Below are 16,563 nucleotides of genomic sequence, written 5' to 3' on the forward strand. Positions count from 1 at the left end.
ATACCTTTTTACTGTTCTTCTTTTTCATACATTCTTGGCAATTCGAGGGCATATTTATTCTTCCATAACAATTTTGAGAATCGTATTCATGTTTGTGGTAGACTGAATAATGCCCCCTCCCCCGACAAATATGTCCACCTCCTAATTCCTAGAACCTGTGAATGTTACTTTACTTAGTAAGAGGGACTTTTGGGATGTAATTAAGTTAATGATTTTGACATGGGGAGTGGTCCTGAATTATCCCATGGGCCCAATGTCCTCACAGAAATTCTTATGAGGGACACAGTAGGAACCAGAGTCGGAAGAGAAGGCAGTCTGACGACAGAAGCACAACAGGAGTGGTGCGCTTTGAAGATGGAGGGAAGGGCCACAAGCCAAGGAGTGAATACAGGTGGCCACCAAGGAATACAGGTGGCCGCAAGAAGCTGAAAACAGCAAGGGAGTAGATTCTTTTCTCAAAGCCTCCAGATAGAACCAGCACTGCCAACACCTTGATGTGAAACTGATTTTGCACTTCTGACTTCCAGAACTGTAAGACAATAATTTTGTGTTGTTTTAAGCCACTGAATTTGTGGTAATTTCAGTAGAAAACTAATACAGTGTTGCAATAGAAATCACATTAAATTTACATATTGATTTTGTGAAAAATGACATTTTGTTTCTTTTTTTACTAAACTTATTCTGAAATATTTTATATTTTGCCATTATTGTGAACGAGACATTTTTCTATGTTTCTACAATACTTTTATGTAATTATTTTTAGGATTTGAGAAAAGCTACTGATTTTTAAATATTTATTGCTTGTCCAACCATGTTACCAAATTCTCTTATCTTGTTACCTGTACTTGATTCTCTTGGGTTTTATTGTCGTAGTTTGCTTTAAATTTTTTTTTTTATTTTTAGGAAAGCAATCACATCATCAGCAAAAACAAAAAGAGCTTTATTCTTACTTTCAAATGTTAGGTCAGTTATTTAATTTTGTTGTGTTAATAAGTTTGGGATCTCTTCCAAGTCAATTTTTAGTCATAACGGTGATGGTGAGCATCCCTTGGGTAGTTTCTGTTTAATTAAAATGGTTTTAGCATTTTGCACGTTAGGATATTATCTGTCATCAGTTTGATAAATAGCCTTTATTATATTAATTCTTTAATTCTTATTTTACTCATTGGGAATGGCTGCTACTTTACTAAATACATTTTAAACATCTAAAGATATGATCATATGGTTTTCCTCCCTTAAAGGACTGATGCAGTAGTTTGTGTTTAAACTTCCTGGTACTGAACCACCCTTGACTTCGTGGAAGCAGTCATGATCTGGTTTTTGTTTGTTTGTTTTTTGATATATGACTGGATTCTACTTGTTAATGTTCCTGAATCTATACTTGAAATTTTCTATAATTTTCAATTTTATCTTTATCAGCTTTAAGGTTTTTTTGTTTGTTTGTTTTGTCTGCACCCAGCGGCATGTGGGATCTTAGTTCCCTGACCAGGGATTGAATCTGTGCCCCCTGCATTGGGCGCGTGGAGTCTTAACCACTGGACCACCAGGGAAGTCCAGCTTTAAGTTTATTTTGACTTTATAAAATGAATCAGAGTCTTTTTATCCTTTTCTATGCTGAGAGTAATTTAAATAAAAGTAATATTGTCAGACCTTTAAAGGTTAGATAAAATTCAGCTAGAAATTCATGCCCAGTGAGTTTTCAAACATTTGTATTTCCCTCCTCTTTCCCACCCAACTTTAAACACCTAGATTTTTCTGATATAATTTAGTATTTTATTTCTATATTGTCATTTGAATTATTCTTATAAATCTTTCAAGAGCCCTCATTTAGACTTACCTATCTCTAGTCAGAATCTTTCTATTTAATATATATACATGTATAAACGTTCATTGCTTACCAGTCACTCTTCTTTTTTTATCTTCTCCCATATTGAGATTTATATTCTGATTTATTTGATGTTTGGTGTGTCTTTCTGAGTATTTTCCTCAGATAGAGTGCATCACAGATAGACTGACAGGCTCTCTGAAAGCTTGCATGTCCCTCCTCATATGTATTTTTTTTCACTCTCACAGACTAATGAAACAATGCCAGGGTATGGAATTTATCTCAGTACTGTGTCATGATATTTCACTGTTTTCTGGCTTCCAGTATTGTGGTCTGATGTGATACCTGTCTTGATTATTTTCCCAGTGTAGATAACTTGTTTCTTCTATCTGGAAGTTTACAAAATCTTCTCCTTATCCTTAGAATTCAAGGCTTTTATTGAAATATGGCTAAATATGTGTCTTTTCTCCCAGTACTGCATTTCTCTAATGACTAACAATGTTGAGCATCTCTTCATATGTGTATTGGCTATTTGTCTGTCCTTGGAGAAATGTTTATTCAAGTGGTATGTTTATTTTTTAATTGGGCTATTTGCCTTTTTATTGTGGCTATTAGTTGTGTGTTATTTGTTTGTGTTAGTTATTTGAACCCATGGCTTCCCAGTGTTTTCTGGATTTCTTTTTTCATCAGTGATCACATCAGCCCAGCAATGATCACATCACATCAGGAAACAATGAGGTCGACATTGGTCATAGTTAATGATGTTCACCAAAGGAATACATTTGTTATGTTTCGTCAGAAGTTGGAAAAGGTACTTTATGACCTTAATGTAGAATGGCAATCAGTTATTTGGGCCTCAGTGAGAGAAAGAAAAAGTTCTCAGAGCTCTGAATTTACATTTTGAAAGAATCCAGGTTTTCATAGCATAGACTCTAAGGAAGTGAGGCTTGAAGTGAGTTGTTCAGTTAAGAATCTATTACAGTAACCTAGGTGAATGGTGAATGTGTTTGGGCCGTGGGGATAATGGAAGATTATAAGTGATCAGGTAGAATGAAAAGGATTTGCCACTAGATTGACAGTGGTGAAGAGAGAAAGAGAGGAGTCAAGGAGAACTCTAAGGTTATTGTCCTGAGAAACTGGAAGAATGGAATCATTCACTGGGTTTAAGATGACTGCAGGAGAAACAGTTTGCGGAGTACAATTAAGGGTTCTGTTTTTAACGTGACAAATGTGAAATTGCTATCAGCTCTCCTAATGGGAATATTGAGTAAGCAGTTGGATCTCTCTGCTGGAATTCAAAGGAAAAGTATCGGCTGAAGAGAAAAATGGGGGAATTATTAACAGATGGCATTTAAAATCATGCTGTGGTGTGTATACACACAAACACACACACACACACACACACACAATGGAATATTATTCAGCCTTAAAAAAGATGGAAATTTTGTCATTTGTGACAACAGAGATGAACCTGGAGGGCATTATTCTAAATGAAATAAGCCAGACAATGAAAGACAAATGCTATATGGTATCACTTATATATGGAATCTAAAAAAAAAAAGAAAAGGTTGAACTCATAGAAATGGAAAGTAGAGAAGTATTTTTCAGGGGCTTGGGGGTAGAGGAAATAGGAAGAGTTTGGTAAAAGGGTAGAAACTTTAAGCTCTAAGATGAATAAGTTCTGAGGAACTATGTGATATGGTGATTATAGTTGATAACACCATATTGTATAATTGAGATTTGCTAAGAGAGTAGAAGTTGAATGTTCTCACACACACAAAAGTAAATATATGAGGTGACGGGTGTATTAATTTATTAATTAACTCAGTGGAGGGAATCTTTTCACAATGTATGTGTATATCAATCAAATCACCATGATGTACACTTTAAATATCTTACACTTTTGTCAATTATACCTCAATAAAACTGAAAAAAAAAGCAAGTCATGATCCTGAATGAGGTTACCTAAGGAATGAGTGTTGTATAGAAGAGATTTGATGTTGGAAAATGATGATGAAAAAGCAGAGGAGGCTAAGAGAAGGCAGTCTGTGAGATACAAGGAAAACCAAGAGAGACAGATGACCTAAAGCCCAGTGAAGATAGTGCCTCAAGAAGGATGGAATGATCGGTTTGGTCAGAGGCAGCTGAGAGGTGGAGTAAGTTGAGCTGGAGAAGGGACCTTTGGATTTGACGATATGGAAGTCACTGGTGGAGTTGATGAAAACTGTTTGGCTGCAGGGGTGGTGATGGAAGTTTGATTGGAGTAGGTTCAAGAGAGACGTGAATAAGGGATTAAAATTTTTTTCTATTATTATTCTTGGCACTTCAAATAAAAATGTTATATTTCTTAATACCGAAACCTAGTCATACTCTGGTAGGTAATCTCTGCTAATTTAAATTTAACACCCATTATTTAAAAAAATACTTAACCAGCTATTGAAGACACCCACAAACACACTTCACAGAACCAAGTACAAGACATACTGTGATCCTTTGGGATTTCTTTTGGAATATTTGTATAGGAAAGCGAGCAGTTTTAGTGTGAAGGGCAGCAGAGAAATGGGGCAGTGACAGGAGGGAGTAAATGGAGACTCTTTTACAGATGGGGGGGATATTACAGCATAGGCGGTGGAGAGAGAAAACTTGATGCTACAGCAGCAAGATGGAGCCGATTGCTGGAGCAGCACCTTTGTGTAGATGAGAAGGTAGCTAGTGGGAATCTAGCCACAAGTGGCAGGGTTGACCTAAGATAAGGAACCCATGTTTCAGCCAGAGAAACCAGAAGAAAGGAAGCATGCAAGTGTAGCAAGGCGGGGAGGTTGTGCAGGTCGCGGTTGGGGTGTTGCTTGCTTTTTGTCTAGTTTGGGCTCAACAGTGACCTTCGCTCATTTACTGATTTTGTTTCGTCTCAAATTATTTTGTTTAGAGAACAGAGTGCTTTGTGTGCTACACTTGAATCTAAGCACTCTTAACTATTTTCATATTTAAGATAGTATCTTCCTCCTAGAGCAGTGCTGTTTCTCTGCGTATGTCTTCTGTTTGTTCACATCCATCTTCCTCTCTCTTAGTGTTGGTCCCTTGAGTGAGTTGTATTTTTCTTTATTGCCTCTTGGGGATGAGATCTAGTAGCTTGGGTACTAGAAAGCTTCAGTAGCATGCAGAAAACTTGACCTCTGTTCACCTGTTGTTTCAAGGCAGGCAGGTGCCAGTTCCTGCTGAGGAACACAGAGGAAAGTTCTTTTCTCCCCCTTTCATCTTCTTACATTTGCTCAGACTTGGGAGCAGAGAAAACCCAACCCGTCCGTTGCCAGACTTTTCAACATCTTGTGCCTCAGGAAGAATGGGCACATTTATGTGGGCAAGTTTAAATCCCCGGCCACTGTCTCAGCAGGATCCCCTCTTTTCTGGTCCTCACCTGATGCTCTTGCACTGTGGTCCAGGCAGTTGTCCTACTTATGGTGATGAAAGACCTGCATATTTTCCTTCTCCCAACCTTTAAAAGTTGCCAGGGCCTTGCTTGCACCTAGTACTCTATAGGCTCCTGCAGCCATTTCACTTAGGAGGGTCAGGAGGCAGGGAGCATAGGACAGAGGGAGCTCCCTGATTCCTTTTGTAAGGCACTTCGGCAGTCTACTTGCTTTTCACGTTTGGTAGACATTTGTTGATTATTCCCCATGTGCCAGGCACTGTGCCCGTTTCTCAAAGTATGTCTTGCAGAACATTAGCTATGCAGGATATTAACAGGTGTGTCATGGGAAGGCTGACTTTATGGTTAGTTGGTTCAAAGAAAAGTGAAAGAAGTTACTGCAGGACCTCTCCACTAATTTCCAGTATTAATGGGAACACTCAACAGCTTGTCACATTTCTCAGCAGTCTCAGTATTATTTGAACCATGAAAGCTTTTCTTGAGATATATTTAGCAGAACACATGGAACAATTGTTCCTGGAACAAACTTTGGAAAATGTTGCATTCGGGGTGACGCTAGGTGAGCACATATGTATTACACCATACTCCAGACCAGGCTCTTTGTTTTATGTTGTACATACATGACCTCACTGTTATTTGACCACAGTCCTATGAGGTAGACAGCACTAGGAATATGAAACTCCAAATAATGGCAGAGTTAGGATCTGGCCTTGTTCTATGATACCACTGAAACAGGAGGGAAGGGTGCAGGGCACAACCTTTAAATGAATGACATAGCCATAGGACATGACAAAAACTGGTTGGAACCAACTAGGTCCAAGATGGTGGAAGATTCAACTTCCAGTAGACCTTGAGCCTCATTATACACTCATTGTAATACATTAGCTAAATGGCACATCCACCAGTGCCATGACAGTTCTGAGGCCAACTATAAAAGATCAAAAAGTGGGCGGTGGCCCAATTTCTGTAAATTCCTGCCCCTTCCTTGAAACAATTGGAATAATCCTCCCACTCATTAGCCTATGAAATTACCCAGCCCATAAAAACTAACATGCCATATTTTGGGGTCTCTCGCCTTCTGAGATGGCCCACACTCTGTCTGTGGAGTGTGTTTCTCTCTAAATAAATCCACTTCTTACCTATCACTTTGTCTCTCACTGAATTCTTTCTGTGATGAGACATCAAGAACCTGAGCTTCATTAAGTCCTGAGACCAGGTGTGTGATCTCAGTAGAAAGACCGTGGGTTCAAGTCCCAATCCGAGTTGCACAGTTTCACCACCGCTTCACCACTTCTCCACCAACCTATTGAAAATTACATGAAGAACTTTAAAAATCACTTCAGTACAGCTTAACATTGTAAGTAAACCACTTCAGAAACCTGCTTCAGAAAGAGTGTATAGTTTCTAGACTGCCACAGGAGAACTGTCTTTTTGTTGCTTCTTTGCCCAGAACTTAGAGGAGACATTCAAAATGTTTTTGAGTTCTTCAGTGTCTTCTTTTGGAACCATGCCCAAACAATACATACTAGAGTAACACTGGCTCCTGTAACAAAGATAAACAAGAATGGATAATAACTCAAACACAATAAAAGTTCACTTCTCATTCATTAACAGTCCAGGACGGGGATTCTGGTCATCAGGGGAAGGTTCTGCTCTACACAGACTTGTAGGACTTCTGCAAATGGTGGCTCTGCCATTTTCTATTTTTTTTCTTTCCTTCCCTTTTAAAAAATTTATTTGTTTATTTATTTTTGGCTGCGTTGGGTCTTTGTTGCTGCGCGCGGGCTTTCTTTAGTTGCGGCGAGCGCGGGCTACTCTCTGTTGCGTGTGTGTGCTTCTCATTGCGGTCTTGTTGTGGAGCATGGGCTCTAGGTGTGCGGGCTTCAGTAGTTGTGGCTCGCGGGCTCTAGAGCACAGCCTCAGTAGTCGTGGAGCATGGGCTTAGTTGCTCCACTGGCATGTGGGATCTTTCCGCACCAGCGCTCGAACCCGTGTCCCCTGCATTGGCAGGCGGATTCTTAACCACTGTGCCACCAGGGGAGCCCAGTTTTCAAAATATTATGTCTCCAGCCACACTGGTGAGATGGGGTGTTGCTGTCTCAGGGAGTACCAGTGGCACACACCTCTTCTACTCACAGCTTACTGCTAGAACTCAGTTACATGGCACATCTAACTGCAGGGGTGTCTGGGAAATACCATCCAGCTGTGTGCTCAGGAAGAAAAGAAAACTTATTCTGTTGGACAGCTAGTAGATTCTGCCACACCAACCGGTGAAAAAGATACCTACCAAAGCTTTCCCTGAGCATCTCTTTAAGATCAGCCAGTAATAATTGTAATGATGACGATGATTTAAAAAATGGAAAAGTGCTTATAATTCAATAATAGGTATTTACCAAATGCATGAAATGTGCAGTATACCATGCTAAATGCTTTACATCTATTATCTTTAATCCTCTCATAAATCCTAAGACAAGGGGGAATATTAACCCTATTTGATACAGAAGGAAACTGAGGCTTATGTCAGATTGAGTAGCAGAGGCCAGATGTAGAACTTGGTCAGTCAGCTTCAGAGCCTGTACGTAACCTCTATTCTATACTCAGAAAACAACTACATGCTGGGATTACAGCTGTTTAAAAGGAGGCACATAAAAAGACTCAAAGGAGCACACAAAGCGTGAAATAGTCATCGTGTCCAGGCGGTGCAACTTATATTTTCTTCAATTTTTTAAAACTATGCTTGAAGAAACTTTTTCCTGCTTCAGACCTTTTCAGTGGGATGGCACTTTTCTTTGAGTGAAAGGAAGAGACTAATTTTACCAATTAAACTGTGGCATTTATAAAAACAAATAAGACAGATCACCTTCTTGATAATAATGGGATGGGGAATGTGACCTTTTCTTTTTCCTGGAACTTGCTTTTGTGTAGTCTCTCTGGGGCTTGTCTGTGGCTATGGAATAAGAAAAGGCTTCTTGGTTGTCTTGTTTGGAATGGGCGTGGCCTTACCTTGTTCTCCACCTGAGTGGGTAACTTACTGGAAAGGGCATTCTGTTTGCTGGGAAAGGGGATCCACGTGGGAATCCTACAGCTTAACATTTTCCTGCCATAATCACATTGCATCTCTTGATGTGATGTAATCTTTTCTTTCTCTTTTCTGTCGTTCTTCTTAAAACTGACAGCTAATTTTGTTTTAAAATGAATTTTATTTTGAACAATCTTAAACTCACAGAAACTGCAAGAACAATACAAAGAATTTTTTTTTCCCTCAAACCATTTGATGGTAAGTTGACTACATGATACACTATCCTCCCCCTCTCCCCTTATGTCAGTGGGTATTTCCTAACAACAAAGACATCCTTTTACAAAAGCACAATACACTCATTAAGATCTGCAAATCAACATTGTTACAACTCCAGACCCCATTCAAGTGCTATCTATCATCCTACGTCCATTATAGCAAAAGGATCCACCTCAGAACTCTATGTTGCCTTTAGTTGGTCTCCTCCAGGCCCATTTTTTAAAAAATTGAAGTATAGCTGATTTAAAATGTTGTGTTAGTTTCAGGTATACAGCAAAGTGATTCAGTTATTTTTATGTGTGTGTGTGTGTATATGTGTGTGTGTGTGTGTGTATGTATGTTCTTCTATATATATATATATAGGATATGTATATATGTTCTTTTCCAGATTCTTTTACATTATAGGTTATTACAAGATATTGAATATAGTTCCCTGTGCTATATATAGTAGGTCCTTGTTGTTTATTTTATATATCTGTTAATCCCAAACTTTTAATTTGTCCCTCCCCCCCCCCTTCCCTTTTGGTAACCGTAAGTTTGTTTTCTGTGTCTTTGAGTCTATTTCTGTTTTGAAAATAAATTCATTTGTATCATTTTCTTAGATTCCACATATAAGTGATATTATGTGACATCTGTCTTTCTCTGACTTAGTGCACTTAGTATGATAATCTCTAGGTCCATCCATGTTACTGCAAATGGCCTTATTCTTTTTTATGGCTTAATAGTATTCCATTTTATATGTATACCACGTCTTCTTTATCCATTCATCCGTCGATGGACATTTAGGTTCCTTCCATGTCTTGGCTATTGTAAGTAGTGCAGCTATGAACATTGGGGTGGATGTGTCTAGGCCCATTATTTTATAGACTTCATTCAATCTGGGTTCATCCGATATAAAATTTAGTTTATGCATCTTTGGCAGGAATTTCTCAAGTGCCGCTTTATTCTCTTCTTTGCATCCTATCAGGAGCACAGAACAGAAGGAGGGAGCTATCACCATAGATAACTAGAGTATGAACTTGAACTATGTGTGTTATACAGGGAGGAACCAAGTAAAATCTGTTTGTTAAAATTCCTCTCTGGGTCCCATGGTCTCTACATGACCCAGAAAACATTTCTTTACCAAACATTTGCTTTTCCATCTTCATGTAGATTGCCTTCCTCCCCTTTGGAGTCCCAAACCACTACTCCCAACATCCTCTTTTTTTTTTTTTTTGCTGTACGCGGGCCTCTCACTGCTGTGGCCTCTCCCGTTGCGGAGCACAGGCTCCGGACACACAGGCTCCGCGGCCATGGCTCGCGGGCCCAGCCGCTCCGCGGCATGTGGGATCCTCCGGGATCGGGGCACGAACCCGTGTCCCCTGCATCGGCAGGCGGACTCTCAACCACTGCGCCACCAGGGAAGCCCCCAACATCCTCTTTTGCCTTTAGCCGAAGATGATATTTAAGGTGAGGGTTTCAGCCATTTTGGTGAGTTACTCAGTTCTGCTGGCGCTCTCCCATGTATACATGTTATTAAACTTCTATGTGATTTTCTCCTGTTAATCTGTCTCCTGTCAATTTAATTCTCAGACCAGGCAGAAGAACCAAGAAGGGTAGAGGAAAATTTCTTCCTCCCCAACACTATCTGTGTATGTTGAGAACCATGAGTTTACCCCAAATGCATCCAATTCCTATCCAACATCATGGAATGTATTCTAGTTTTCTTCTTTTCCATATTGTAACTCCCAACTCCAGCCGTAAGAAATTTGGCTCCCAATATCCTTAAATCTCCTTATTTGCTCAATCCCCTGATATTTAGTGAACCTCCAGTCATGGCCCCTGCCCCCTTGCTGCTATGTATTCCCTCCTCACCCTCACCTGCCTGCCCCACCTTGTGGAAGGGAAGCCATTCCCACCCTGCTCAGACTCTGCTACCACCTCCTGCTCGGACACCCTCCTCATCTCACTGAGGTGTGGATTCCCTACATAGGACCAGCGCCCTGTACATTTGCCTTCCGTGCCCTCTTGGGCTGTGACTCCCCACACGAGCATCTTTTATTATAATATTTGGTCTCTTGTTTTCAATTCCTGAAGTCTTGTTATTCATAACAAACCCCTTTCCACCACAACTGGGCTTATTTGTTAATGAGGTAACTTTCGGAAAGCACCTAAGGCTGGGGGAACTGGTAGCAGGGGAATCAACCATGAATAGAGGGTTGGATCTTTCAGTCCCACCCCCTGATTTCTGGGGAGGGGAGAGGGACTGGAGATTGAATCAGTCACCAATGACCAGTGATTTAATCAATCATGCCTATGTAATGAAGCCTCCATAAAAAAGGAGAGGGTTCAGAGAGCTTCCAGGTTGCTGAACCAGAAACCTCCATGTGCCACTGTGCCAGACCCCAAACTATACAAGGACAGACGCTCCTTTGTTTGGGGTCTCCTCCTCTGTATCTCTTCATCTGGTTGTTGATTTGTATCCTTTAATATCTTTTATTATAAACTAGCAATCTAGTGAGTAAACTGGTTTTCTGAGTCCTGTGAGCCTCTGTAGCAAATTAAACCCAAGGAGAGGATGGTGGGAACCTCCTATTTATAACCACTGGCTCGGAAGCACAGGTAACAACCTGGACTTGTGATTGTCATCTGAATGGAGGGCAGTCTTGTGGGACTGAGCCCTGATCCTGTGGAATTTGATGCTGTCTTTGGGTAGATAGTGTCAGAATTGAATTGAATTGTAGGACACGCAGCTGATGTCTGTGAATTGCTTGGTGGTCTGAGAATGCCTCCAAACATTGGAATTGGGTACAGAAACCTCACAGCCCTCAATCATCACTATAACAAACTCTGAGTTGACTCTTAAGGTTCTGTGCTTCTGATCAAGTTTATTTTGGAGACCATCTCTGGGCACAAAGTTGAAGATCTGAGTGATTAAGAGCTTCAGCAGATAGGATACCAGGCTAGAGTTTAGGAGGCCTGACATCTAGTGCTGACCCTGCACTTTGCCAGGGGTATGAAGCCTGTTCCACCTCTAGCCCTTTGTATAAATGGGGTGAAAAATAAACAAAATGATCAATAGATAAGACACCCAGTAGGAGTCCTTTTTCTGCACATATAAAATAGAGGTGGGTGTTGTGAAGGTGAAGCGAGGTGTAAGGCATTCTGAAATGTTTTGAAAACTATAAAAACCTATGCATATGTGACACTTTTATTAGAAAAAGATTTCATCAGGAAATATTAATGCAAACTTTTAGCAGGACAATCCTATTTTCTTTATGACTTAGAAAATTGATGTGACTAAAACATATCCCAGTACACAGAGCTGAAAATGTGTGCTGGGGAAGTAAAATACAGGATGCCTGGGTGGGGGGTTGGGCAGCGCATGCTGGATCCTGCTGAAACCAGGACCCTGTAAGTCTATGGAAGAGCTTTGAAGAACTTCCAATTTAATACAATTTGTGTATTTATCAATTGCTTTATTATAAACTTTCTAAGAGCAAGATTTTTTCTTCAGTGATACCCAAGTTTACTTCTCTGTCTCCTCTGTGGAAATTTTCTCTGTGCACTGACACCGTTGTAGCTGCTTCTAGGACTTCCTTTTTCATCTGTTTACCATCCACATATGTGTGGTATGTAATTGAACTATCTCCTATTTCAACAAAAGAAGACAACTCAATGGGATCTCTAAATCTGAAAATTCCTTGATTCCCAAAGCTTCCATTTATGCAAAAGGAATGAATTTAAGAAGTTTTCCCATATATTATGAACAAAATTCCTCTCTGGCATTTTTATAAGTGATTCTAATACATGTTTAAATTACTTCTCACTTATTCTTGAATGCTAGAATAATGAATTAATAAGCACAGCTAAGCCCAAAAAGGGGCCCTGAGGTCACCAGCCCTGTATGGATTACAAGTAAAGACTGGCTTCTAATGTTGCTCTATGTTAGAGGGATTTAGGCTTTATTTTTTAAAGATTCCAGGAAAACCACAAGAGAAGTTCAGCACCGTTCAAAAGAAGAAGTAAGGTCAAAGTTTAAGAAAGGTGGAATTGAGAAATCCCCACATTTGAGAAAGCTAAAGACAGCATGAACATTGCAAGGAAGTGGTCAGTTCTAACAGACTGGGGCAGCGAGGGTGAAAGGAGATGAAAACCACTGACTCATGGCCGCCTCTTCCATTTGGCAGGCTGCCAAGTGCATTTACACATTCTTAGTTATTTCTGCAGGCACGTTGTAACTGCAAGGGATTTCTTAGCTCAGTGGTAACTGGGAGATGCCATGCAGGTAACTGAGCTGGGCCAGTGAATGGGAGGAGGAACGGACTCTCTACAGGGTGACCCGGAGGGTGTCACTGTGTGGCATTGGCTTCAACTGGATTGGACCGCCTCTGAGGATTAAGTTACTTTCACGTATCTCTCTTCATTCATCCATTCATTCCTTTAGGAAACCCTATCCTTGCATAGATAGGGTTGTCAGGTGGTTTAAACCCCAAATTCCAGACATATGATAAAAATGTGTAGACCAAGTTAAGAAAAAAAAAAACACCTACAAGTCCAGTGATATGGAAAACTTATTAGTTAGAGATGGTGGCTTGTACACGTGTTTGTCTTGGTTCTCTCGAAAGACCCCATTAAAATGACAATGAATTTTATATTAGAGCACAAACGCATAAGGACAAAGAGAGTAGAGGAAACAGCAGGAAAGAAGGCAAGATGGAGAGCCAACAGACGAGTGGGAACTGACGTAGCCAGCTCAAAGAAGTGAAACCCTAAGCTGCCTGTGGTGGAAAAGGAGTCATCCACTCACTTTACACCACAGACCCCAGAAATGCTCAGAAATCCGTGACACCACATATCTCTAAGATGTGGGAAAACAGGTTCAAAATCCTTTTAGGAAGCAGTTAGAAGCCCCACTCCCTTCTCAAAGTCCTGCAGCCGGGGGTCCGTTCCCCACCCTTGCACAGTACCGAAGGCTTGTCTATAGAGCCGCCTTGCCCTTTACAGTGGCCACTCAGCACATGTGGTTTTTGAGCACTTGAAATGTGGCTCTTCCGAATCGAGATGTGCTGTACGTGTGAAATACACACCAGACTTGAAGACTTAGTACAATAAAAAAAGAATGTGAAATACCTCTTGACGTTTTAAAAAATATTGATTACAAGTTGAAACAGTAGTGCTTTTGATATGTTGGGTTACATGGAACATGATTAAAATTCACTTCTCTTTTTTTAAATTTTTTTTAATATGACTGAGAGAAAATTTAAACTTATTTCCGTGGCTCCCATTATGTTTCTGTTGGACAGCGCTGCTCTAGAGAGTGTGAACCAAGCGTGACTTGGGGTCAAGGGCACGGCTGAGGGGTTTCCATACTGAAAACAGGGTGGCCAAGCGAAGGCTGACATGAAATAGTCAGACCTTAGCCTCTTCCCTTACTCAGATCCCAGGTTGCTGGAAGCTGGTCTGCTAACCTCAGGTTGGAGAGGGGAACACTTAGCCCAGAACAGCCTAGGAGAAGACCTACACAGATCCCCAAGCAAACCCCGGCAGCCCCTGCCATCTCCCCAGCATTCACTTCTGTGCATGAAGATGGGTTCCTGAAAACGCCTGCAACTCTCTTGGGGAGAATGTTGCTTCTCAGCCTGCACATCCCAGCCAGGAATGCCAGAGCCAACGTCCCTGCAGTTGGTGGATACAGAGCCCAGCTGCCTGGCTCTTCCACTGGGTAGACAACCCTGAGCTCTGTGACCCACAGGGACTTGAGTTCTGCGAAGTGCTGAGTTTGCTTGCCCTGGACAGCCTCCTTCCTCCCCCGCCTCACTTCTCTGCCTCCCCACCAGGCTTTCCTGAGATGACCCGTGAAATTAATTTCCTGCACTCGGCTTCTTGTCTCTGGGTCTGCTTTGGGAGAACCTAAACCAAGACACATTCTTTTTTTTTTTTTTTCTAACGTTTATTTATTTATTTATTTTCTTATTAGTCATCCATTTTATACACATCAGTGTATTACACGTCAACCCCAACCTCCCAATTCATCCCACCACCACCACCTCTACCCCCCGCCGCTTTCCCCCTTTGGTGTCCATACGTTTTTTCTCTACTTCTGTGTCTCAATTTCTCCTCTGCAATCTGGTTCATCTGTACCATTTTCAAGGTTCCACATATATGCGTTAATATACGATATTTGTTTTTCTCTTTCTGACTTATTTCACTCTATATGACAGTCTCTAGATACATCCACGTCTTTACAAATGACCCAATTTCATTCCTTTTATGGCTGAGTAATATTCCACTGTATATATGTACCACATCTTCTTTATCCATTCGTCTGTCAATGGGCATTTAGGTTGCTCCCATGACCTGGCTATTGTAAATAGTGTTGCAATGAACATTGGGGTGCATGTGTCTTTTTGAATTATAGTTTTCTCAGGGTATATGCCCAGTAGTGGGATTGCTGGGTCATACGGTAATTCTATTTTTAGTTCTTTAAGGAACCTCCATACTGTTCTCCATAGTGGCTGTATCAACTTACATTCCCACCAACAGTGCAAGAGGGTTCCCTTTTCTCCACACCCTCTCCAGCATTTGTTGTTTGTAGATTTTCTGATGATGCCCATTCTAACTGCTGTGAGGTGATACCTCATTGTAGTTTTGATTTGCATTTCTCTAATAATTAGTGATATCGAGCATCCTTTCATGTGTTTGTTGGCAATCTGTATATCTTCTTTGGAGAAATGTCTATTTAGGTCTTCTGACCATTTTTGGATTGGGTTGTTTGGTTTTTAAAAATTGAGCTGCATGAGCTGTTTATATATGTTAGAGATTAATCCTTTGTCCAGTGGTTCATTTGCAAATATCTTCTCCCATTCTGAGGATTGTCTTTTCGTCTTGTTTATGGTTTCTTTTGCTGTGCAAAAGCTTTGAAGTTTCATTAGGTCCCATTTGTTTAGTTTTGTTTTTATTTCCATTACTCTAGGAGGTGGATCAAAAAATATCCTGGTGTGATTTATGTCAAAGAGTGTTCTTCCTATGTTTTCCTCTAAGAGTTTTATAGTGTCCGGTCTTACATTTAGATCTCTAACCCATTTTGGGTTTATTTTTGTGTATGGTGTTAGGGAGTGTTCTAATTTCATTCTTTTACATGTAGCTGTCCAGTTTTCCCAGCACCTCTTATTGAAGAGACTGTCTTTTCTCTGCTGTATACCCTTGCCTCCTTTGTCATAGATTAGTTGACCATAGGTGCGTGGGTTTATCTCTGGGCTTTCTATCCTGTTCCATTGATTTATATTTCTGTTTTTGTGCCAGTACCATATTGTCTTGATTAGTGTTGCTTTGTAGTATAGTCTGAAGTCAGGGAGTCCGATTCCTTCAGCTCCGTTTTTTTCCCTCAAGATTGCTCTGGCTATTTGGGGTCTTTTGTGTCTCCACACAAATTTTAAGATTTTTTGTTCTAGCTCTGTAAAAAATGCCATTGGTGCTTTGATAGGGATTGCATTGAATCTGTAGATTGCTTTGGGTAGTAGAGTCATTTTCACAATATTCATTCTTCCAATCCAAGAACATGGTGTATCTCTCCATATGTTGGTATCATCTTTAATTTCTTTCATCAGTGTCTTATACTTTTCTGCATACAGGTCTTTTGTCTCCCTAGGTAGGTTTATTCCTAGGTATTTTATTCCTTTTGTTGCAGAGGTAAATGGGAGTGTTTCCTTAATTTCTCTTTCAGATTTTTCATCAGTGTATAGGAATGCAAGAGATTTCTGTGCATTAATTTTGTATCCTGCAACTTTACCAAATTCATTGATTAGCTCTAGTAGTTTTCTGGTGGCATCTTTAGGATTCTCTATGTATAGTATCATGACATCTGCAAACAGTGACAGTTTTACTTCTTCTTTTCCAATTTGTATTCCTTTTATTTCTTTTTCTTCTCTGATGCCATGGCTAAGACTTCCAAAACTATATTGAATAATAGTGGTGAGAATGGACATCCTTGTCTTGTTCCTGATCTTAGAGGAAGTGCTTTCAGTTTTTCACCAT

The sequence above is a fragment of the Mesoplodon mirus genome, assembly GCF_964341445.2.
Source record: "Mesoplodon mirus genome assembly, chromosome: 1".
Taxonomy (NCBI): Eukaryota; Metazoa; Chordata; class Mammalia; order Artiodactyla; family Ziphiidae; genus Mesoplodon; species Mesoplodon mirus.